General features: G+C 57.7%; 1 protein-coding gene across 3 annotated transcripts in view; it reads left to right on the top strand.

Moving 5' to 3' along the window:
- Positions 1-3,771: 3,771 nt before the first annotated feature.
- TMBIM1 (transmembrane BAX inhibitor motif containing 1) overlaps positions 3,772-23,820 on the top strand; it is a 30,172-nt gene continuing 10,123 nt past the window's right edge. Inside the window, exon 1 of one of the 3 annotated variants that reach the window (XM_048868775.2) lies at positions 3,772-3,914. The gene's annotated coding sequence lies outside the window, so the exon portion shown is untranslated. Of the gene's footprint in view, positions 3,915-12,309; positions 12,333-19,355; positions 19,447-23,820 lie in introns of those variants that run through there. The other 2 variants (XM_048868774.2, XM_075117706.1) reach the window with 2 other exon arrangements.

Raw genomic sequence — 23,820 nt, 5'->3', positions numbered from 1 at the left:
GCCAAGTGATGGCATCTCCATTCCAAAAGGTTCCCCATCTGTACAAGGGGGATAATCATGCTTCCTTCCTTGAGATCTGCTGAGCTAGGTATTATCACCACCTGCCCATTGAAGCACATGAACTGCACACCTATGCGATAAGTCATCTTCGGCTCCCAGCAGCTACAAGGGGGTGGACTGAGGTCTTTCCATCGCCTCCTGTCTTGTACCAGCATCATTCATCTTTAAACCGTTTTGTTCTGTGTCATTCTCCAACATGTCCTTGGCCTTCCTCTAGTTCCTTGCACTCTGGTACGTATCGCCAGGTAAGGTACCCTTTCTGGGTCCATCCTGAGCCTCACGAAAGCTCATGCTCAAATAAATTGGTTAGTCTCTAAGGTGCCACAAGTACTCCTTTTCTTTTTGCAAACCACTGCAGTTGTCTTTCTTGAATCTTTCAAACAGGGTCATTTCTCGCCCCAGCTGCTCCGCCACACTCCAACCCATACAGCAGTAGCGGCCCAACCGTTGTCTCATATAGGCTGATTTCCATTGTAATCTACAGATCTTTATCCTTCCAGATCTTGCAGAGTTTTCCAAATACAGTAGTGGCTAAGCAGATTCTTTTTGTGTCACGACATATGTCAAGACATAGGATAATTATAACTGCTTAAATGACCACTAACTCCTACCACAAGGTTTCTCTTTCTGTTCAAAAGACGAGGAAATTCCCTGACAAAGAACTTTGTTAGCACAGACTTAAGGTTGCCCGGTGGTATGTTATGCCTTTCCAGGACCCCAAGTTCAATAAAACAAACGTCTGAAATTGGGAAATGTAGACTTAAGGCATTTCAAAACAGCAACTTCAAGCTGTAATTCACCACGGCAAAGTAAATTTCCATTTTAACTCGGCCTGGGTTTAATACTGGTTTGAAAAACCCTGTCTTTAAACAATCCCTATTTGTATTTGTGTAAACATAGTCAAGGAAGCAGTTAAGGGGTTGCTAACTAAAATGTGTCTTACTCATTTAGCCCAAGTCTGCAACAATAGTGGCAGGAAAACAGAAGAAACAGGTACCAGCCTGTCTTTATCAGGTGGTGGAAAGTAAGTTTGTGAAATCCTGCTTTTAAACGGTGTGTCGGTGTGTGTTTAAAACTAGTTTAAGAAGCAGCAGGGCAGGGGCGGGGCCTCACGGAAGGGGTAGAGTGTGGGTGGGGCCAGGGGCAGATGCGGGGGCTTTTGTATCTTTGTATGAAAAGGTGTCAGTGATGCGACCCTCGGGCCACTGCACTAGTCCTCATGTGGCCCTCGTGGTGATTTGAGTTGGAGGTCCCTGCTTTAGCCACACAGGAGTTACTGGGCTCTGCACAGGGCTAACGGGGTGAAATGTAACAGCCTGTGATAAACAGGAGTCAGACCAGATGATCTGGGGTGGGAGGGATAGCTCAGCGGTTTGAGCATTGGCCTGCTAAACCCAGAGTTGTGAGGTCAATCCTCGAGGGGGCCATTTAGGGATCTGGGGCAAAAACTGGGGATCGGTCCTGCTTTGAGCAGGGGCTTGGACTAGATGACCTCCTGAGGTCCCTTCCAATGGTCTATGATTCTGTGATCTGATGGTCCCTTCTGCCCTTGGAATCTATGAAAACCACTGGCATCTGACACTTGAGTGGAAGGGACTGTCCTACCCGATAGCAGCAGTTTCCGTTTCCGTTTCACCCTGCTGTCCGTCCCAGCTCAGACCGACCTGGCTCCGTTGGGCTGGGCCAGCTGATTCCGCAGCAGCCGGTGTCACTTTGCTGGCGCTCTTCAGCTGACCCTGCCTAAAAGAGGGGCAGGGCGTCTCCAGTCAGATCGGGCTGTAAATCTGTGCCGCCGCCCAGACCCCAGAGAAATTGCCTCCTCCAAAGCTTCAGCTCCGAGGGTCCCCTGAGCCCCACCTAGTTTCCGGGCCCCTAGAGGAAGGCGAGCCCAAAGTGATTCTTTGCCTTCTTATGCCCCGTGCTCTGGCATCGTCCGCTCCAGACACCTGAGCTACATCCACAGATCCATCCTCTGCCCCTGCGCACTCGGCCCTGAGCTGGGGGGCACAGCAGGAGGAAAAAACAATCGCCAGCACCGTCAGGGTTAGAACAGGCCTCTGTCTGGGCAGCAAGGAAGGGCCAGATCCTGTGGGCGGAGAAACCCAGGTAGGTGTCAAATCCTCGCCAGGGTCCCCTGGCAGAATGTCACCTGATTGTTCTGGAGGAACAGGGGGGAGGTAGGTTTACTCCTGTCATGGGGGGAACCCCCAAAACACACTGATCTTGAGGGCCACTGGCCTCCCTGTCACCTTGGGGCAAAGGTGGTGCCCTACCATGGAGTGGGAATGAGCCCTGCTAACCCAACGCTATGCCCCCGGCCAAGGTGTCAGCAGCAGAGACTGAACCTGCTGCCTCTGGATGGCACGGCATGAGCCTGGCTGCTGGGGCGCAGAGACCCACCTCCGCTGGCTCATCGGCCTCTGCTTGTGGCCCAGTCCTGGGGGCAGAGTGCAGGTGGGTTACAGTAACAGAGGCCACACAAGCTAAAACAGGGAATCCTCATGACGGTGCAGGTGGGGGGAGGCGTCCTGAAGAGCATCCGCCCCCCCGCCAACCCCAGCCGGACCCCTCTCGAGCAGCAGACCCTGACTGCTTTGGAGCCCCCCCCATGCTCGGCCCTGCTGGGGTTTTCTCCCGTCACCCCCTGGAGGGGCCTGTTATACAGCAGGGATCCAACCCTGGCTCCGGGTGTCAGACCGACCCAGGGCGATTCAGGGCACTACCCTCTCTGGGGGCAAAGGGCGGGTTGGACTGCGGGGGGCTGGGGAAGCGTGAGGCTCGTGCAGCCGGGGCTCCGTACGGCATTCACCAGACAGCGCCACCTCCCAAGGACACCTTGTGACAAAGTGGGACTGTTCTTAATGTTTCCTGTGAATAGTGTGGGGGTGCCTCAGTTTCCCCAAGGAAGTTCTTAAGTATCTAGGTGGTGGGATAAGGGTGTATGATCCTTGCAGAGCCCTAGCGGGCAGGTGTGTGCAGGAGTCTGGACACAGAGAATGGCCGACACCCTGTTTCCTGGCAACTGATGGCCTGGGCCCTTCCCCCCCTGCAAGGTGAGAGCTGAAGGGTTGGAGAACAAAGGAATCAGGTGCCCTTCTGGCCCGGGAAAGGGACAAAGCCCAGAGGGGGGGGGGCTGGAGGGAGTTGCAGCTTGGGGCTGTCTGGGGATATAGAGTGAAGGGCAGACGTGGTTATCTGGCTCACTGCCCCCCAAAATGGACCCAGCTGAGGGGTCTGGTTCTTTGCACCTACAAGCTCTGTTTTGACCATGTTCCTGTCGTCTAATAAACCTTCTGTTTCCCCGGCTGGCTGAGAGTCCCGTCTGACTGTGGAGTTGGGGGGCAGGACCCTCTGGCCCCCCAGGACCCCGCCTGAGCGGACTCGCTGGGGGAAGCGCAGGGAGGGGCAGAGGAGGCTGAAGGCTCCGAGGTCAGAGCCAGGAAGCCGGGGGAGCTGTGTGTCCTGCAGACAGGCTGCTCCCCGAGAGGAGACTTCCCCAGAGTCCTGCCTGGCTTCCTGGGGAGCAGCTCCAGAGCATCGCCCGGGGACTCCCTGACACACCTTCTGCCAGGGTCTTGTCCGGAGCCCTGCTTCCCTCCCTGGCCCTGCCGGGGGACCCCTAGCTGCCCTGGGCGAAGGAAGAGGTGCAATGCCGGCTGCCCCGCTCCGGGCTGGGCACTCGCCCCCCCCGGAGAGCGGCGGGCTCCTGGCCGGCTGGGGGAGGAGTTGCCTGCCAGGACCCTCCCTTCTCGGGTTGCACCCGGGGCCCAGAGCGGCTGAACGCCCAGGGCGGGGCCCAGCCGACAAACAAACTCGCTGCGGAGAGAGGCCAGCCGGAGAGGCCCCGACCCCAGGTAAGGACCTGGCGCTTCCCCGCTGTGCCCCAGGGGCCGAGGGCTGGAAACTTGTCCGGCCCCTTGCGGCGAGCCGGGGGCTGGTCCGGAGGCAGCCGCTGGCCGAGGCAGGGCGCAGCCGGGAGCCCGGAGCCTCCTGCGCTCGGCTCGCCCGGGACGGGGGCTCGCCAAGTCCTGCTCCGGATCCCCACCGGATCCGCCCCGGCGCACGGGCCTCGGGCTCGGCACCGCCTCGCTCCCTTTCGCGGCTGCGGAGCCTGCCGCGGGGGCGACCCGGGAGTCCCGGGGCCGCTGCTGGGTGGGACAGTGCCTCGGGTGGGGGAAGCTCCCCGCGGGCCATGTGCTGGAACCGGGGCCCGGGTAAGACCCCGCCTGGGCCGGGGCTGTGACTCAAGGGCTGGGTGTCCTTCCTGGCAGGGCCCCTGGGTGCTTCGCTTTGGGTGGGGTCGGGCTCCTGGACACAGAGGCTCAGGCAGCGGGAGCTGAGCAGGGAGGGCCCAGAAAGCCCTGGCCGTGGGCACCAGGGGCTCGGATCCGTTTGTGCTGCCGGGGGGACCTAGGGCTCGTGAGATGTAACGGCCTGGCAGAGAGCAGGCAAGTGCTGGGCAAGCCCCCCCCCATACAGCTCCGCCGGTGCCCCTCGCTCCCGACCCACAGCCCCCCGCTAGCCCAGCTCTGGGCTCCCATCATCACCCCTAGCTCTGCCTGTGCCCCTCGCTCCCGACCCACAGCCCCCCGCTAGCCCAGCTCTGGGCTCCCATCATCACCCCTAGCTCTGCCTGTGCCCCTCGCTCCTGACCCACAGCCCCCCGCTAGCCCAGCTCTGGGCTCCCCCTAGCTCTGCCGATGCCCCTCACTCCTGACCCGCAGCCCCCTGGCAGCCAACACTGGGCTCTCCTGCTCCCCTGGATAGCTATATGAGAATTACTTAGCCCACGCCGGTGCTGAGGGGTGCTTATCACAGCATGTGCGCAGAGGAATAAGAGGCCTGGGAGAAGGGTGGGGCGCCTCTGGTCTGGAGGAAGCTCCAGCTCCTTTCCCCATGAGAGAAGTTTCCCTGCTCCCAGGTGCAGCATCAGCCACATGGGGAAGGGGCCAGGCCAACCACCCCTGTACTCATGTCCTCCTCTGTTCCCAGCACTTGTTCCCAGTCTCTCATCTCCTGCCTGTTTCACATGCCCCTGGTGAGCTCTCCTCTCATCCAAGGCATTCCCAGGGAGGGCACCCATTGCCCCTAGAGCCGGACACAGGTGTTAGGAGTGGCAGTCGGTTGACCGTAGGCTCCTAACTTCAGCTGCTCCTACTTCCTGGGTCTGTTTCTCCTGTCTCTTATGCCGGTGTGTAAACACTGAGTGCAATGGAGTCACTCTGGAGTCACTCTGCTGTGAGTGAAAGGCGGGGGGGTCAGCTCATGTGGAGGTTAGCTGGGTTGCGCCTTGATCACACGCCGCTCCGCTCGCTGCAGTATTAGGCACTCCAGCAGGCCCCTGGCCCCGCTGGAACAGACCCACCTAAGGCATGACTCACTCCTTCCCTGTTTTTATTTTTTTAGCCTGGGTGTGTAACCGCCCTGGGGCGAGTGGATCCAGGGGCCCAGCAATGGGATTTCTGCACGCTTCCAACTCACCCTGCAATCCAGGGCGGCTTCTGCTCTGTAAAACCTGGAAGTCAGTAGTAATCGGCAATAATTATCAGGGCTACTAGTGGGGATTAATTTTAAACATCAGCAGGAAAACCCTGTGTAACTGATGTGACATTTACAGCACGCTGTTCCTGCTGCTTTTATGTCCTGCTCCCCCGGCCAGGGAAGGGTAAGTACCAGCTCCAGGAGACATACCCACGCTAGCTCTGCTGGGGCTAGCAGGACGAGCTAGCGGCCCCGAGTCGGATCCCAGCTGAAACCCTCGGCGTGTGTTCGGGCAGACAGCCCGTCCTGCCACGGCTACGCAGTTGTTTTTAGTGCACTAGCTCCATCAGAGCTAGCGTGGGTACGTCTGTCTGAGCTGGAAATTACAGCCCCAGTGTCTATTCACACCCACATCTGTTTCAGGCCCCTTTTTTTCAGGGCTTCAGCTTTATTTCTTCCAACTTGTAACCAGTTCAGCATGATCATCCCTTCGCCAGCTAAGCCAGGGTGTCCGCAGGGGCCCATCCGTTCCCCACAGGTTCCCACTCTACCAGCCACTTGCCTGAGACTGTTAGTCTGTTCTCACCTGCTTCCCAGCCTTCTCCTCACAAAAACCCCCTGCTCCTGGCAACTCCCCCCACACCTGGCCCCCTGGCTGGCTTTTATACTCACCTGATCCCCAGCTGATCAGTCTCAGCTGGGAGGTTGTGTGTGTGTGGGGGGGGAGAGTTCTCCACTTTAAGGGCCAGAACCCTGTGACAGCTTCTTTAGGAGGAGAGATTGGGACTGTTCACCCTAGAAAAGAGACGACGAAGGGGGGACGTGACGGAGGTCTATACAATCGTGACGGGTGCGGAGAACGTGACTGGGGCAGGGTTATTCACCTCTTCATGTAACACAAGCACCAGGAGTCATGCCATGAAATTAATGGGCAGCAGGTTTAAAACAAACATAAGGAAGTATTTCACACAACGCACTGTCAATCTGTGGAACTCACTGCCAGGGGATGTTGTGAAGGCCAAGGCTATAACTGGGTTCGAAAAAGAACGAGATAAGTTCATGGAGTATAGGCCCATCAATGGCTATGAGAGAAGATGGTCAGGGATACAACCCCATGCTCTGGGTGTCCCTAAACCTCTGACTGCCTGAAGCTGGAACTGCATGACAGGGGATGGATCACTCAATAATTGCCCTGTTCCGTTCATTCCCTCTGAAGCACCTGGCACCGGCCGCTGTGAGAGACAGGATCCTGGACTAGCTGGACCATTGCTCTGTCCCGGGCTGGCCATTTGCATGTTTGTAAATTAATAATAATAACAATAAAAAATCACTTCTCGATAGTGCCATGCCAGGATTTAAAAGCACTGCCCAGCTGTTAAATGGACACTGTCGGAGAGTTTATTAGAGAGGCGAGATGGGTGGGGCGATATTTTTTATTCTCTCTCTCTAAGGTCCTGGGACTGACATGGCTCCAACCCCACTGCAGACTACAATGGAGAGCGTAGATTATTAATAGTTATTGTTGTTATTCATTTGAACTCCACGGGAGGGCTCATTGCCTGCCATTGCCAAGCTGCATAGGGACTGGCCTGGTGACTCATATGGAGAATATTCTAATGCCGAATAAATCGAGGCTGTAGTCTCACCTGGGTCGTGTGGGCAGCACTGGCTACTGCAGAATGAGAGGGGCTCAGGGGATGGCAAAAAGAATGATCCCGGCCTGGAAAAACTTGGGTGTGAAGAGTGATTGAAAAGCCCAGGACTGTTGCCTTAAAAAGGAGAATCCCGATCCAATAGTGACTGAGAAAGGCGGGGGGGGGACGACTTCTGTTCCCCTTGTCTCATAACACAGGAAGCAGGGACATGCAATGAAATTAAAAGGCAGGGAATTGAAAACCGATAAAAGGCAACAGTTTTACTCATGGCATGGAATTAGCCGGTGGAACTCTCCGCCACAGGAAGCTGTTAAGGCCAAATGCTTTGCAAGCTTTCAAAAGGGATTGGACCTTTATATGGACACTTTTATAATAACTAACGCCAACGTAGATTGTGGCAGGATATTAAACCTCCTGCTTCAGGGCTTGAGCCGACCTCCAACCATTAGAGATCAGGACAGGCCTAATGTGAGGGGCAGATTATCCCACATCTGCTGGTGCGGGGTTCTTGCACCTTTCTGTGCAGCATCTGGGACCAGTCATTGAGCCAGGTGAGAGGGACCTCGGCTCTCATCCAATCTGGCTCTTCTTAAGTGACTCCCAAGCCCAAGTATTGTCAGGATCAGGCGCTAACTTTAGGCCTCGGGGTGTGCGAGCTATAGCCCAGCTGATCTCGTCCCAGTTAACAGGCGCGTTTCCCCCATTGAACCAGTGAAGCGTTTGGATTGACGCATGCCCCAGCGACAATCTCCCGCCGCTGCCTGGCAACTCGGGTGACACCGGTGCTAAGTCTGGAGGGGCAGGCCTCTGCTTGACAGCGGCTTTGCACAGGGGGTGAATAACGGGGCAGGGCCGGATTGGGCCCAGTACCGCCGGGCGCTAGGAGCAGACTGGGGCACTCAAGCGGCGGGAGCTGCAGGGAGCGAGCCACGCAGCTGCCCTGGAGAGGAGGCAGGCTGATGGCAGGGGAGCAGATGCTCAGCCAGCGGGAATCAGCCCCGCTCTGTGGCGGACGTCCCGGGGGGATGGTGCCCGTGTGGCACTGCGTTGATTGATGCCAGCTGAGGCTCTGGCCCATTCATTGCACGTAGCTGGTGGCGTTCTCAGGGTCAGAGGTTGGGGCCTTCGCTTGTTTCTACTCTGATCTCTTGACTCTGGTGTGAATCAGCGATGACATTGCTGCCAGAATCAAGCCCCTCCGTCATTTACCTGATGAGGCCCCTCTAATTAATTAAACATCCTTCGAGTGGGAGCAGGATCATTGTCTCCCTGCCGTGACAGGGAAAATGAGGCACAGAGGGGGCTTGTCCAAGGGGGATCTTACGCTGGAAGCATGGGGAGGATTAGCGTACAGAGAGAGGGTGGGCGGGGGCAGGGATGCCCTGGCACGGGGGCGTGACTGTGCTGGTGACTCTCGGAGATCGAGGTTGTAGCAGGGCTTGGTTGATCTTCTGCTTGGGAGCCGACACTTCCCTTTCCGGAGTCGTGGCTGGTTTTTGTTCCCCCTCCGCCCAGGCAGGAGGATCCCCAGGCTGTCACGTGCTCTGGCTGCCCACCCATGCAACGAATTAACATACAGCGGGGAGCACGGCCCACGGCACCGGGACCCGTAGCAGCAGTGCTGTGAGCTGCCCCCAGCCGGGCCCTTTTGTGGCTTCTCCTGCCACCTGTGCCCACCTGCTCTTGCTCCTCCTGGCTGGCGGGCCGAGGGTCCTTCCTCCCTGGGGCTTGCTGCTGTTTACACTCCCCTTCCCCTCCCCACCTGCCCCCAGACAGGAAGAGCAGCAAGTGGAAGTGGGCCCATTGCCGTCTCATGGCTCTTTGGGTGTCCCGTGGAGCGGAGGAGGCCCAAGGCATCCTGAGGCTATGGTCCCGTTTGCTGTCAGCCGCCAGGTCCCCTCCCTGGCAGGGCACGTCGCAGAGGAAGGAGGTCCGTTGACCTGTTTCCTTCCAGGCCCTGGAGCCCTGCTCTCGTCCCGCGCGCTGATCAGTGGCTGGGCCAAATGCCCGTTGTGGGCAGCCCCTGGGCTGCAGTGGGGTTTGGATCAGAGCCCGGGAGAGCCGGCAGCTACAGCCCTCGTGTGAGCCCTGGGGCGGGACGCTGGGGTAACCTCATGGCAGGACTCTCGTGAATGTCCGGGCATCAGCTGTTGCATTAGTGTCCCTCGAAGGCCCTTTGGCATCCATGTCCCGCCTCTCCCTCGCTGCCTGTTCTGTCACTCCCTTGGCCTCGGCTACCTGGCCTCGCTCACGTGCAGAGGGCTCCGGCCGGATGTCCCGGGAGGCAGAGCCTGGCGCTCCTTTCCCCTGCCTTACCCCGAATGGCAAGGTCAGCTCCGGCCCAGCCTGCCAGCTACGCCCACCCATGGCAGAGCAGCATGCCGCCACGATTCCCAGGCCCCGCCACCGCTTGCGGGGGGATTCCTACGGGAGACCCCAGCCGTACTGAGAGAGGGAGGACGGAACCGCGGCTGGATGCCCACCGCGGTGAGCCACGGCGTTGGGGGCTGGCCCCAGTCCAGCAAAGCACGTGATCCCTTTCTCCCAGCCCGCTCTGGAGCCCCTGCTGTCCCTGCTTCTCCTAGGAAACAGCCTCCCAGCCCCATGGCCCTTAAGCTCGGAGGTCCCCTCCTCCCTGAATCCTGCAGGTAACAGCCTGATCTCCTCTCCCCCACTGAGGTTTGCTGTGCAGACCCCCTCTTACTCCGTGCTTAGCTGAGTTCGCCACGGCTGCCTCTAGCAAACTCTTCGCGTCGCCCCAGCAGCCCCGGATTAGCTCCTGCGCCGGCCGCTGAGCAACCGAGCGGGGTGTCAGTCTCCATCGCCTTCTGCCAGCCGGCCCGTCGCCGTGATACCCACGCAGCTCCCCGCCGTGTGACTGCTGCTGAGGGTTGTCCGTCGCGAGGGATGGGATGGGAGGCCTCTGCGGGTCCGTCTACACTGCAGCGAGAACCCCGAGTCTCCGAGCCCGGGTCAGTTGGCTCAGGCTCGGGCTGCGGGAATAGAAATGGCAGTGTAGACGTCCAGGCTGGGGCTGGAGCCCAGGCTCTGAAATCCACCCCGCTCCCTTGGTTTGAGTCTACACGGCAGTTTTTAGCCCTGCAAGCCCGTGTCAGCTGGCCCGGGCCAGCCGTGGGTCTTCTACTGCTGTGTAGACGTCGACTTTCCCGGCTCTGCCTCCCCTGTCGGATTTCCTCTCCGCGCTCAGCTCCGGGTCGCTCCCCGCATCGCTGCTTCCTGTTGTCTGCGCTTCGGCCTGCCCTGCACCCGGAGAGATCAGCTCCCTTTTCCCCACGAACTCGCCCGGCGGAGGGTTTCCGCTCTGGCTCAGGGTCCCCGGGCGGGCGTCACTGGCTCTCCGCTCCTCCTCGCTGAGAGCCGCTCCCCCTGCGTGGTCGCACCTGCGAGTGTCCTTCACGTCCGGCTCTCTCCCTCTTCCTGGCCATCAAGGGCGATGTCAAACGGGTCGGGCTACGCACTGATCCCTGGGGTTCCCCTTCACTCAGCTGCCTCCCACACACACATACTCCTCCTTTCCCCTAAACTAGCTCCTATCTCGGAGACCCCCAGCTCCTGAACACCGGGCTCCCTCCTGGTCCTGCCCCCCACTGAGTCTCTCCGGGCCACAAGGATACTGCAGGGAGGTTAAAGTCGGGGCGTCTACACTGGAGACCAGGCCAAGCTGCCCCACACATCACAGCCCCTGTCAATAGCCAAACCCGACAGTCACTGGATAAACCCTTTGTGACGGCCGCGTGGGCCGTCCTGGGCAGCAAAGAGCAGAAGGGTGGGGGGCACCCAAGGCCGGGCTGGGTCTGGGCACTGCCCTGAGTTCTCTCGGGATCCCTGCATTGGCTGCGTATGACCGAGCGAGGCCGTGACCCGTCCCCGGGCCTGTTCTGCCGGAATTGCAGGCTGTTGCTTCAGGTGCATGACAGGGCGGCGATGGGGCTGAGTCCCTGGGGGGCCGAGGGGGAGGGGTTCTGCTTTCTGGGACCGTCGGCATCTGGGCAGCAATCGGAGCCAGCCAGGATGGGGCTATTTGAATGGCTCTGTTCTTCCAGGCAGGTGGCCCTGAGAGATTGTGTAGGGGGCGTCGGAAATGTGGAATGACCCTCTGTGACGAAGTGGGACTGTTCTTAATGTTTCCTCTGAATAGTGTGGGGGTGCCTTAGTTTCCCCTATGCAATTCTTAAGTATCTTGGTGGTGGGATAAGGGCGTATGATTGTTGCAGAGCCCTAGAGGCAGGTGTGTGCAGGGGTCTGGACACAGAGAATGGCCAACACCCTGTTTCCTGGCCACTGATGGCCTGGGCCCTTCCCCCTGCAAGGTGAGAGCTAAAGGGTTGGAGAACAAAGGAATCAGGTGCCCTTCTGGCCCGGGAAAGGGACAAAGCCCAGAGGAGGGGGGGCTGGCTGGGGACATGGAGTGAAGTGCAGACATGGTTGTCTGGCTCACTGCCCCCCAAAATGGACCCAGCTGAGGGGTCCCGTTCTCTGTACCTACAAGCTCTGGTTTAGACCATGTTCCTGTCATCCAATAAACCTTCTGTTTTACTGGCTGGCTGAGAGTCACGTCTGACTGCGAAGTTGGGGGGCAGGACCCTCTGGCTTCCCCAGGAGCCCCGCCTGAGTGGACTGGCTGTGGGAAGTGCACGGAGGGGCAGAGGAGGCTGAATGCTCCGAGGTCAGACCCAGGAAGATGGAAGCTGTTTGAGCTGTGTGTCCTGCAGACAGTCTGCTCACAGAAAGGCGACTGCCCCAGAGTCCTGCCTGGCTTCATGGGGAGCAGTTCCAGAGCATCGCTCAGGGACTCCGTGACACCCTCCCTGCCCCCCCTTTGGGACACTAATTCTATCCCCATGACCGCTCACCCCTTGGCCTGCGGCAGCCGGGCAAGGGCCAATTGACCCTGGGGGTTTTGTGGTGGGGACGCCCATCTGCTGAGCACTGGGCTGAGACCCACCAAACTCATGTCATGCAGGGGCACCCAGCTCTGCCTGAGATCACCCAGGGACGCTCCAGAGGACGGCAGTGGGACCCACAGCTGCTCACAAAACCAGAGCCTCGAAGGCATCTCGGTACCTGACTCTCCCGATCTCAGCGGACGGGATGCCCAGCACCCAAGGGGCGGAGGTGGGTCTGAGGTGGGGAAGCAGTAGGGTGAGTTATCCAGGGATCGGCCCTTCACTGGCTAGATCATAGAATCATAGAATATCAGGGTTGGAAGGGACCCCAGAAGGTCATCTAGTCCAACCCCCTGCTCGAAGCAGGACCAATTCCCAGTTAAATCATCCCAGCCAGGGCTTTGTCAAGCCTGACCTTAAAAACCTCTCAGGAAGGAGATTCTACCACCTCCCTAGGTAACGCATTCCAGTGTTTCACCACCCTCATAGTGAAAAAGTTTTTCCTAATATCCAATCTAAACCTCCCCCACTGCAGCTTGAGACCATTACTCCTCGTTCTGTCATCTGATACCATTGAGAACAGTCTAGAGCCATCCTCTTTGGAACCCCCTTTCAGGTAGTTGAAAGCAGCTATCAAATCCCCCCTCATTCTTCTCTTCTGCAGGCTAAACAATCCCAGCTCCCTCAGCCTCTCCTCATAACTCATGTGTTCCAGACCCCTAATCATTTTTGTTGCCCTTCGCTGGACTCTCTCCAATTTATCCACATCCTTCTTGAAGTGTGGGGCCCAAAACTGGACACAGTACTCCAGATGAGGCCTCACCAATGTCGAATAGAGGGGGACGATCACGTTCCTCGATCTGCTCGCTATGCCCCTACTTATACATCCCAAAATGCCATTGGCCTTCTTGGCAACAAGGGCACACTGCTGACTCATATCCAGCTTCTCGTCCACTGTCACCCCTAGGTCCTTTTCCGCAGAACTGCTGCCTAGCCATTCGGTCCCTAGTCTGTAGCTGTGCATTGGGTTCTTCCGTCCTAAGTGCAGGACCCTGCACTTATCCTTATTGAACCTCATCAGATTTCTTTTGGCCCAATCCTCCAATTTGTCTAGGTCCTTCTGTATCCTATCCCTCCCCTCCAGCGTATCTACCACTCCTCCCAGTTTAGTATCATCCGCAAATTTGCTGAGAGTGCAATCCACACCATCCTCCAGATCATTTATGAAGATATTGAACAAAACCGGCCCCAGGACCGACCCTTGGGGCACTCCACTTGATACCGGCTGCCAACTAGACATGGAGTCATTGATCACTACCTGTTGAGCCCGACAATCTAGCCAGCTTTCTACCCACCTTGTAGTGCATTCATCCAGCCCATACTTCCTTAACTTGCTGACAAGAATACTGTGGGAGACCATGTCAAAAGCTTTGCTAAAGTCAAGAAACAATACATCCACTGCTTTCCCTTCATCCACAGAACCAGTAATCTCATCATAGAAGGCGATTAGATTAGTCAGGCATTTCCCTCCTCGGCTCGCCCTCTGGCTGTGACGCAAGCTGGTGGGGTGACTGTCGCTGGGCCGCATGGTCCCACCATTACCGGGCAGCGCGGCTAACACAAGGCAGGAGTAGACAAGGAACCGGAGAGCCCCCAGCTTGAGACTGAACCTCGGGGCCACCTTCCCCCAAGCAGTCGCTGAGTGCGGGGAGCTGAAGTTAACCCCGGGCCCACCAAGGCGCAGGCAGATCTCCGCTCCCTGTCATAGCTGGGTCTGTCAGCCAGTAAAGCACCAGCCCGGGTGCCCGGCCTGGTTAATTTCCCTGGCCATGTTGCTGGGTTTCTTTGTAGCTGATTTGCACACACTGTCATGCAGTGGGCCATCAGGAAGATGCCAAGATCAGACCAAGGAAGTGGGGCATCAGCGTAGAGGCAAAGGGCAGCTGGGGGCAGGAGCTGCTGGTAAGAGCCAGCGTGAAGAGGAAGCCTTGAGCTGTGACCCAAGTGCCATCCCTCCACAGGCAGATCCTGACTCTGCCCAACGGCTCCCAGGCCTGGCTCTGGCAGCGTCCCAGCTCCTGAGCGTGGGAGGCATTCCCCAGCAGGCTGATGGCCTCAGTGGGAGATGGGCCCCCCGGGGAGCCCCCTTGGTCAGGGAGAAAAGTCATTACTCCAGGTTGCCATGGGGTGGGATGTAACTATTAACCCATAGGGTGCTGGCATCTTCCTGATGGCCCACTGCATGACAGTGTGTGCAAATCAGCTACAAAGAAACCCAGCAACGTGGCCAGGGAAATTAACCGGGCCGGGCACCCGGGCTGGTGCTTTACTGGCTGACAGACCCAGCTATGACAGGGAGCGGAGATCTGCCTGCGCCTTGGTGGGCCCGGGGTTAACTTCAGCTCCCCGCACTCAGCGACTGCTTGGGGGAAGGTGGCCCCGAGGTTCAGTCTCAAGCTGGGGGCTCTCCGGTTCCTTGTCTACTCCTGCCTTGTGTTAGCCGCGCTGCCCGGTAATGGTGGGACCATGCGGCCCAGCGACAGTCACCCCACCAGCTTGCGTCACAGCCAGAGGGCGAGCCGAGGAGGGAAATCTTCAGCAAGAGCAGCGGGCAGGGCAAGCTGGGCGGCACAGAGGGCTGTGACGGGGTTGTGTGGGGCGGAGGGCAGCGCCCCTTTAAATGGCTGGTGAGCCCACTAGCGGTGCTCACCGTGTTCTGTGTCACAGAAGCTGCAGCGGGTGCAGCTGGCTCTGGTGGGTTTGGGCGGAGGTGCTGGTCTGGGGCAGCCGTGTCTGGGTGCTCCCTGGGGTTTGTGGCTGTGTAAAGAGCAGGAGAGGCTGCTTGCCTGTGGGCGCAATTCTTGCCTAGCAGAACCCGCGCCGAGCAACGGGCTCCTGAGGAGCGAGACTCCGCCGCTGGGCAGGCGCGATGAGGGAGGCAGTGAAAGAAGGAAAGCCCAGTCGGAGGGGAAGGCATCCTGGTCGCTGGGGTGGCGGAGGCTGGCAGGGCGGGCTCGTGTGCTGGGGAACGGTATGCGATCGCCTAGGGACCGCCAGGGAGGGAGGGGGATGGGATGGGGCAGGAGAGAGCTGGGTTATAGGGGGATGCAGCCGGAACGCCCCTGCCCTGTACTGCGGCTGGGACTGGCCTCTGGGACACCCGTGGAGGCCCGACAGCAGATGACCCCTTCGCCTGTTGCATTGGGGAGAGCTGGTTGCCCCAGGCTGCTCTGGAGACACAGCAGAGAAGCTAGAGCACGGGGCTGCTGATCAGCCCCTCGGAGTCCCACCCAGCCTGGGGGGCTTCATCCCAGCTTGTGTTCCCGAAGGCCCCACCACGCCTGGCTGTTGCCCAGAGACCCGAGAGCTCAGGTACTGAATCCATGTCCTCCCCCGACGAGCTGCCGGTGGGCAGATGTGTTCCAGCTGTGGGCAAAGAAGTCGTCTGAGCTCTCAGGGCTTGTCTCTCTGGCTGTCGCTGCCCCTGGTAGGGGTACAGCCTCCTCCGGGCCAGCAGGTTGTGAGATCAAATCCCCCAGCTCCTGTGCCAGGCGGGCCCTGCTGGGCAGTCAGGGCTGGCACCTCTGCCCGGTCTGATTGCACGGTGCTATTCCACCAGGCATAGGAGGTTCCTAGGCAGGATTAGAGGGAGGCACCCGCTGGAAGGTTAGGGTGGGGCTGAGATCATTATTCTGGACGCTCATGGAGCTGGCATAGGAGACAGCACTGGCTAGACTGGCATGATCGGGGGGCTCTTCCGCGTGCGGCCCCTGTATTGGTCATGAGGTGATGGAAGAGGTCACAAGAAGCTGATGGGGATGGGACCGTCTCTTGTCAGAAAGGAATGGGGCAGTCTGGTGAGCCGGGGAGAGCAGAGGAGGGAGAAAGGCAGGAAGAGGCTGGGGAAACCAGAGACCCCGGGGAGAAGAGCAAAGTCTGCCAGGGCACGTGGAGACCGAGGTGGCAGAGGTGCCCGGAGGATCCGTGAGGAGGAGAATGAGAAGGGGCAGAGAGAGCAGGGGACCAGAGCAAGTCTGGGGCACTCGGGGGGCAGGCAGGGGAGTGTATGGGTGGCCTGAGAGGGGTAAGGAGCACGCCGATAAAGGCCAGGAACGAGGGCCGCCCGGCCATGGTGGCTAAGACTGTCCTAAGGCGGGTGCCGGCTGGGGATGAGCTGCAGGGGCTGTGGCCCGGGAGGGAGGGAGGAGGGAGCCTGCACTGAGGCTTGGGACGGGGCCGGGGGACGGGGGAAAGCCTGGGGAGAGTCAGTTAAAGACTGAGCTGGAAGAGGGGGCGGGGGGAATCTGTCTCTGCCGGCTGCCCCACTGAAGGCCGAGCCCTTGGTGCCTTGCCACATTCACCCTGCAGCCCTCTCCTCTCTATCAGCGCCTGCTCACGCCTGGTCCCTAGAGCCGCCGGGGGACTGGTGGGCCGGGCTGCCCCCTGGGAAGGGCGCTGGCTGGGCGTGATGGGCGGGGAGCAGCTGCACGGGGCATCTGCCCCTGGGGAGTGCGTGTTGCGGAGAGGGGGCGGGGAAGGACCAGGAGGCGCATTGGGAGCTACATTCCTGGAAGCCTTTGACAGGGAAGGGGAGCCAGGAATAGAACTAGCCGGGCAAGAGAGAGGGCCGGACCTGCGCCCCGGGCCGGCCAGTTGCCGGGAGGGAGGCGTGGCTGGAGTCCTCCAGCCGTGGAGCACGGAGAGCTGGGTCGGGGCCTGGGTTTCCCCGGGAGTGCCAGGCAATTGTGCCACAGACACGTGAGGCGTGCAGCCCGCTGGCAGTGGGGAGAGGGCGTCCCCGGCACCAGACCAGTCAGACTGGTTTAGTTGCACCTGTGCTTGGTAACGTGGGACGCGGATCCTCCCAGAGACAGCGTCAGGCCCTGCCTAGGTTATTCTCCGGCTCCCCCCACCCAGCCTTCTGAGCAACCCCAGAGCAGGGAGCATCACTGGGAACACGTGGGGCCAAGCACCCCCTTGTGCCGGCATGCAAGAGAGGAGGGCAAACACCTCTCTTCCTCCGGCCTGTGATTTGCTCCTGGGTGTAGGCCAGACACTGGTGGCTAGATGCCTAGAGGGGGGCAGCAGGGCCCGTGCCCGGAGGCAGAAACTCAAACGCCTTGGGAACTTTTACCCTAAAAACTTAGGCACCATGTGGCTTTAGACAGGAGTTTTGTGGATGGCAGCAGAGCCTAAAACTGGGACTTAAGCACCTAAACTCAGACGTAGACGCCTCTGTCCCTTTGTGATCCTCGCCCAGAGCACCCCAGTTCATGACACGGTGGTTCTAAGATTGGAAAGACGGGGGGAGGAGGGGGGGGCTGCAGGTTTGCAGGGGACAAAGGCAAACCCAGGTCACCAGTGACTCAACTCTCTGCAGCCTGTGGGCCAGCAGCTCCCCCGTTTTCACTCCCCATTGCTAGATCTCCCAGGCCAGAGCATGGTGTGTTAACCCAGCCCCCCCTCCCCAGGGTCTCTGTCACAAACTGTGTCTCGTGGCCCGGGAGCCCTGGATGTTTCTCACAATCTGATCAACAGCCCCCAAGCAGTGGGGCCTGGCAAAGTCTGTGCATCTTTTGCTTCCCTTTCGGCTCTGGAGTTGATGGGTCTGCCAAGGCCACCGCTGGGTTTCTTTCCCTTTTCACCTGGGTCTCGTGTTGCATAAAAGAAGATAAAGAGCAAAACAGGCCTATTGAGTCATTAGGGAGGAAGCAGCCCGGCTGAGTGGCTACACCCCAGAGCAGGCTTCAGATCTGCCTCTGCTACAGGCTCTCTCACGCAGACTGGTCCCACCCAGCACAGGATTGTTCCTGATTGTACATTTCCTAGGGTTTTCTTTAGACTCATTGTAGAAGTCCCAGGCCATGGGGCTCCCAGCCCTTCCCCTGGGATCTGGCTCTTCCCGAGTCTGATTTTCCATCCTGATTTCGTTCTGCTCGCGCTAGTCCCTTTGCCGCACACCGGCTCCCTTCAGACACTGACGGGCTGCGGTCACATCTGCCCTGTCACAGCCCAGCCAAGCCACACCTCGTAAGGGCCAAGGCCCTGGCTCCGTGGTGCGCGGCCTCTGGTTACAGAGTAAATTCCCCTTTTTACCCAACCGAACAGAGGGGAGACAAAAGGCAAGCGGTGGGGACTGCCACAAGGAACTTGTGGCCTTTGGCTGGCCTGCCATCCGGCCAGGCGGAGGGGGAAGTGGAGACATAGGCAAAAGGCCATGAGATTATCTGACTGTGTTCGTGCACCACGCCAGGTCTTGTTGTGTTTTAATTCCTGAAGGGCTGGACCAACCTGCCCATTCTGGGTTGTCACCCCACCCCCTCACCTGTGCTCAGGCTCTGTCACGGTGACCTGGGACAAAGAGAAATCCCAGCTCCTGCCCTGTGACCGATGCTCCTTCCTGGAGAGCAAAGCCAGGAAGGGGTCAGGCCCTGAGCTGCCTACATACCCACCTGTCCTCTCCTTTGTCTGCTGGGATGCTGTTTATTTCCTTTCCGCAGCAACTCACCCAAGCCAGCTCCAAGTTCCTGGGTCTGCCCTGCATCCTGGGTGCGGAGCCCCATGGTTATCCCAACGCCGTGCTGTAAAGAGAGGGCACCACGTGCTGACGGCAGCATCGGGGCAATTAGTTTGTCCCAGGCAGGAGGGTGGCAAGTGGTGGTAGGTCATCCCTGCCCTCCGGGGACTCGAGATGCCAGGGTTTCCAGGTCACCAGCCGGGCAGTTTATTTTTGGCTGCACAGTCATAAAATTAACAAAACGATACAGAGGGCAGGCCTACATAGCAAACACCCCCACCACACACACATATACCCCACCCCACTTTAGAGAGCAGGCCTGATTCAGCTTGAAAGAGACACTCTCTTTACCTCTGGGCCCTGCATTTAGGTTTCTAAAAGCCAAGGCCCGCTGATACCTTTCCAGAGTGTTTTTCAATTCCCAGCCAGATCATCTGAGCAAAGAGCTCCTCTCTGCCCTGCCATTGAGTCCAGCGGCATGAAGTAAGTGTCCATGTCAGCGTTTGCAAGCTCAAACAAGCAATGCAAGTGCCTAGAATAGGTCTGAAGAGCTTCCTGCGTAGGATCTAGCTAGGTACTTATATGGCCCAATCGCTGCAACATCTGGGCACCTATTGAATCCCTGGCAGTTTTCTCTGTGGATTGCGGGTGCTTCTCTATATGAAGAAATCATGGGCTGGCTAATGAGAGAACAGGCTGAACCTTGTGCCTCTCAGGGAGCAGAGCGGCAGCAGCTGGGTGGAGCCTGCCCTGTTATCACCCGGATGCTTGCAGCTGAGCGCTCCCCAGAAGAGGATATCCTGCGTTTTGCTTCTACTAGATCTAGGTGGGTGAGTTTGCTTGGGGCAAATCAGATGAGGTGAGCTGGGACTCTGCAGGGAATTCTACCCTATGGAGCCTCTCTGCTCCCTAGGCACGGGGTGGGGTTAGTGACTAATGGGGCCTGGTCCCCAGCGGGGAGCCTCAGCTGATACCTGCTAAGGAGGGTGATTGTGCCCCTTGGAATGAGCTTCTGATCCCTTCACCATCACCCCAGCGGCTTTCAAGCAGTCCTACAATCCACCAGCCCTAGTGCTGGAAAGCTTGGCCTAGCGGTTTGTGGGTCTCTCTAGCTGCTGCGTGTGCCCCTTTCAGGGACCCTAAAACAAAGCCAAGACACCTGGCAGGATCTCCCTGAGAAGGATTGCTGCCTTCCTTTCCTGTATGATCAGCCCCCCACCCCACATGGTTCTGCCCTGCAGCTTCACCCCAGCCTCTGCCTTTGGCTCAGATTCACTCTGACCGGTGGTGGTTTGATGTGGTCATTGACAGGAGCAGGTCAGACTGCCGTTTGCTCACACCCTGCTGGGGCAGCCGGCTCCCCCTTGCCTCCATGTCAGAGGCAGCTAATCTGAGCCACTCTTTCCTCCTGGAAGCGTGGGAGTAGAACTGAGTTACTGTGATAATTTACATGGGCTTAACGACACCCCAGCGGTGGGTATCAGTCAGCATTACCCTCTGCTGGCTGGAATCAGAACTGCCAGACTGTTTCATAGACCCTATACTGCTCGAGGCAAAGGGGGATTCTCCTGTGCTCCTGTTGGAGGGACTTCTGCTTCTCTACCTGGAAGGCCCTAGCTCTGGCCCCGCCACTGCTGCTGTGAATTTGAGTGGACGCTCTTAGATGGTCCAGAATTGGCTATGATATTTTCCTCGCCTCACGTGCCGCACAGCTGAGGGTTGGGAGCGGGTCTCAAACGTTACTTAACCCCAACCGCGTGGCAGGGAGGTATTATTATCCCCGCTCTTTAGATGGGGAAACTGAAGCGAAAGTGACTTGTGCAAGATCAGGCAGCGAGTCTGTCACTGAGTGGCAAATAGAATCTGGGGGTGTTCACACCCACTCTCCTGCTCTAACCACTAGACTGACCTCCCTCCAGGAGCCACACAGGAAGCTCCCGGTCCAGGATGGAGTCCCAGTCCTTCAGCCACTAAATTGTCACCCCATTTCCTACCAGCGTTCTAATTTTTAGCTCATCAGGTAGGAACATTCAAGACATGGGATTGTGGGAGGGATGGGAGAGGACCTCGGCCCTTCGGGAGGGGCACTGTTAACCTCCTTAAAACTAAAAAGGTGAGACTTATGTGGAATGTGTTACAAGGAAACCGTCCAGGCAAAAAACCTTCCCCTTTGTGCCAAGGACCCTCTGGAGATGGTGACGATGATCTCTAGCTCTGGAACAGCACTTTTCCTTGGTAGACCTCAGAGTGCTTTACAAAGGATCATCCTCCCCACTGCACAGGTGGGGGAACTGAGGCACAGAGAGGGGGATTGACTGGCCCAAGATCCCCCAGCAGGCCAGTGAGGGAGCTGGGAATAGAACCCAGGTGTCCTAGGCTCTATGCACATGGGATTAGGTGGAGGATCCAAAGGAGGATTTGTAAGACATAGGAAAAAATCAAGCCATCCCGGTGCAGCTCTGGGACTTCAAGGGGACCCCTTGAGGCCTAAGATGTTTGCAGATGTTAAATACTCTGGGTGCCTCCCCAAAGGCCTACTGTCTGCTGTGACAGACCTGAAGATTAAACTGCAGGCTGGATCAGGTTCATCCGTGACCTGGGGCCTGTGTCTCCTCTCGCACCAGCTGAGTCAGGAGAGAGGGCAGTGAAGTTGGTGGGCTTGGGCCAGAGTAAAAAGGGGGGAAAGGAAACTCCGGATCAGGCCCTGGGCTTCCAAGTCCTCGGGGCCACCAGGCAACCTGCTCTCCTTGCTGAGGGACGGGTCTGTCTTTAGGTGCCCAGAGAGTAGTTATCGGTGGTTCACAGTCATGCTGGAAGGGCATAATGAGTGGGGTCCTGCAAGGACCGGTTCTGTTCAATATCTTCATCAATGATTTAGATAATGGCATGGAGAGTACACTTATAAAGTTTGCAGACAATACCAAGCTGGGAGGGGTTGCAAATGCTTTGAAGGATAGGATTAAAATTCAGAATGATCTGGACAAACTGGAGAAATGGGCTGAAGTCAATAGGATGAAATTCAATAAGGACAAATGCAAAGTCCTCCACTTAGGAAGGAACAATCCGTTGCACACAAACAAACTGGGCAATGACTGCCTAGGAAGGAGCACTGTGGAAAGGGATCTGGGGATCATAGTGGATCAGGAGCTAAATATGAGTCAACGGTGTAACACTGTTGCAAAAAAAGCAAACATCATTCTGGGCTGTATTAGCAGGAGTGTTGAAAGCAAGACACGAGAAGTAATTCTTCTGCCCTACTCCACCCCGATTAGGCCCCAACTGGAGTGTTGTGTCCAGTTCTGGGCACCACATTTCAGGAAAGACGTGGGCAAATTGGAGAAATTCCAGAGAAGAGCAACAAAAGTGATGAAAGGTCTAGAAAACATGGCCTAGGAGGGAAGATTGAAAAAATTGGGTTTGTTTAGTCTGGAGAAGAGAAGACTGAGAGGGGACATGAGAACAATTTTCAAGTACATAAAAGGTTGTTACAAGGAGGAGTAAGAAAAATTGTTCTTCTTAACCTCTGAGGACAGGACAAGATGCAATGGGCTTAAACTGCAGCCAGGGAGGTTTAGGTTGGACATGAGGAAAAACGTCCTAGCTGTCAGGGTGGTGAAGCCCTGGAATAAATTGCCCAGGGAGGTTGTGGAATCTCCATCATTGGAGATTTTTAAGAGCAGGTTGGACACACACCTGTCAGGGATGGTCTAGATAATATTTAGTCCTGCCATGAGTGCAGGGGACTGGACTAGATGGCCTCTCGAGATCCCTTCCAGTTCTGTGATTCTATGCTTCTCGTGTGTGACAACTGCTGGGAGAGGGCTCTGGGTGTGTCGTGTGGCCCCGAATGCAAAGGAAGAAGCTAAGGTGGCCGTCTCTAATGACAAGCTGTGCACGAAGCATGGTGCAGCCCCGATGGCCTGCACCAGGTCTCTTCCCCTTAGTATAACTGAAAGTATGGTAACAGGGGGATAATTAATCTGTTACATTTGTGAGAGCGAGACTGGGACATGCATCGCAAGCCTGTTAGTGCATTAGATTCCTGCTCCTGCCCTTGTGCCTCCGGGCTCTCCTTGCCTCCTGCTTATAACCAGTCTGGGCACAGCGACTAAATAAGTCTCACGTGCCCAGAGCTGGGACTAGAACCCTGCTCCTTTGCTTGGAAAACTTTCTCTCTGCCACTTGGGGTAAAAGCGAGCTCTCATAGTTGGCATAAGAAGTAGATCCATTGTCCTCTCTGCAGGCCCTGCCCCTATTGCACCACATGATCACACATGATACAGCTTGTGCGTTACACACACAGGCCTCTCTCCCTTTCTGCTTCCTTGTGTCTTTCTCCTGCTCCGTGCCTTCTCTCAGGCCGTGCCCTTGGGATGGCTGGTTGCTGCCTATTCACGATGCGCCTCTTTCTCCCTTTAAACCCTGTGTCCTCCCTCGCTTGGTCTCCCTTCCTTCCTTCACTGAGCTCCTGTCTTGGACTCCGAGCTCTCAAGGGCAGGGACCGTGCCACATACTTCTATGGTGCTAAGTGCGCCGGGAGCCATCCTGGCTCCATTGAAGTCAGTGGGAGTTTTGCAATTGACGTCGAGGCTAGACTTTCACTCCTGGCCTCGAATGAGTCTGGGATCCCTGCGCTGCATTGCTCCACTCGGTGAACTCCCAGCTTCCGGAGAGAGGCCAGCTCCTTGGAGGCACCATGACTCATCCCACTCACCTCCCGCTAGCTGGTGCTGCTTTGGCTGCAGTTTGCACGAGGGCACAGTGGAGAAGTAACATCCCCCCAAATCGCGAGTGGCTGGATCAGTAGTAATGAGGAGAGTGACTGTCCCCGTCCCGTGGACACACCCTGCAGTTGGGAGGTCAGTGGGGGTGCTGCCTGCATAACGGCCACAGATCGGTGCCCTGGTGTCAGATCAAGGATCCTTGTTGGCCATTTCATGCCTGCCGAGCCCCTGGCTGGATTGTCCCAGACCCCCCTGACGTCGCACACGGGGCCCTGTCTGCCAGCGTCCAGGCTTCACACTGCAAACTGCCTGGACGATCCAACGCCCGGATTGTCCGACAGTCCTTAGAGCATCTGTGCACTGGATGACTGGGGGGTGTCCGAAGCCTGGACTGTCACAGGGTGGAATCTGGGTCCTGCTTCCCATTCAGGTTCCACTTATAACGGGTTAGTATATAAGGAACAGAGGCTGCCATG

This window comes from Caretta caretta, chromosome 11 (genome assembly GCF_965140235.1).
Source record: "Caretta caretta isolate rCarCar2 chromosome 11, rCarCar1.hap1, whole genome shotgun sequence".
In the NCBI taxonomy this organism is placed as follows: Eukaryota; Metazoa; Chordata; order Testudines; family Cheloniidae; genus Caretta; species Caretta caretta.
This window is presented reverse-complemented; position numbering and strand designations above follow the sequence as displayed.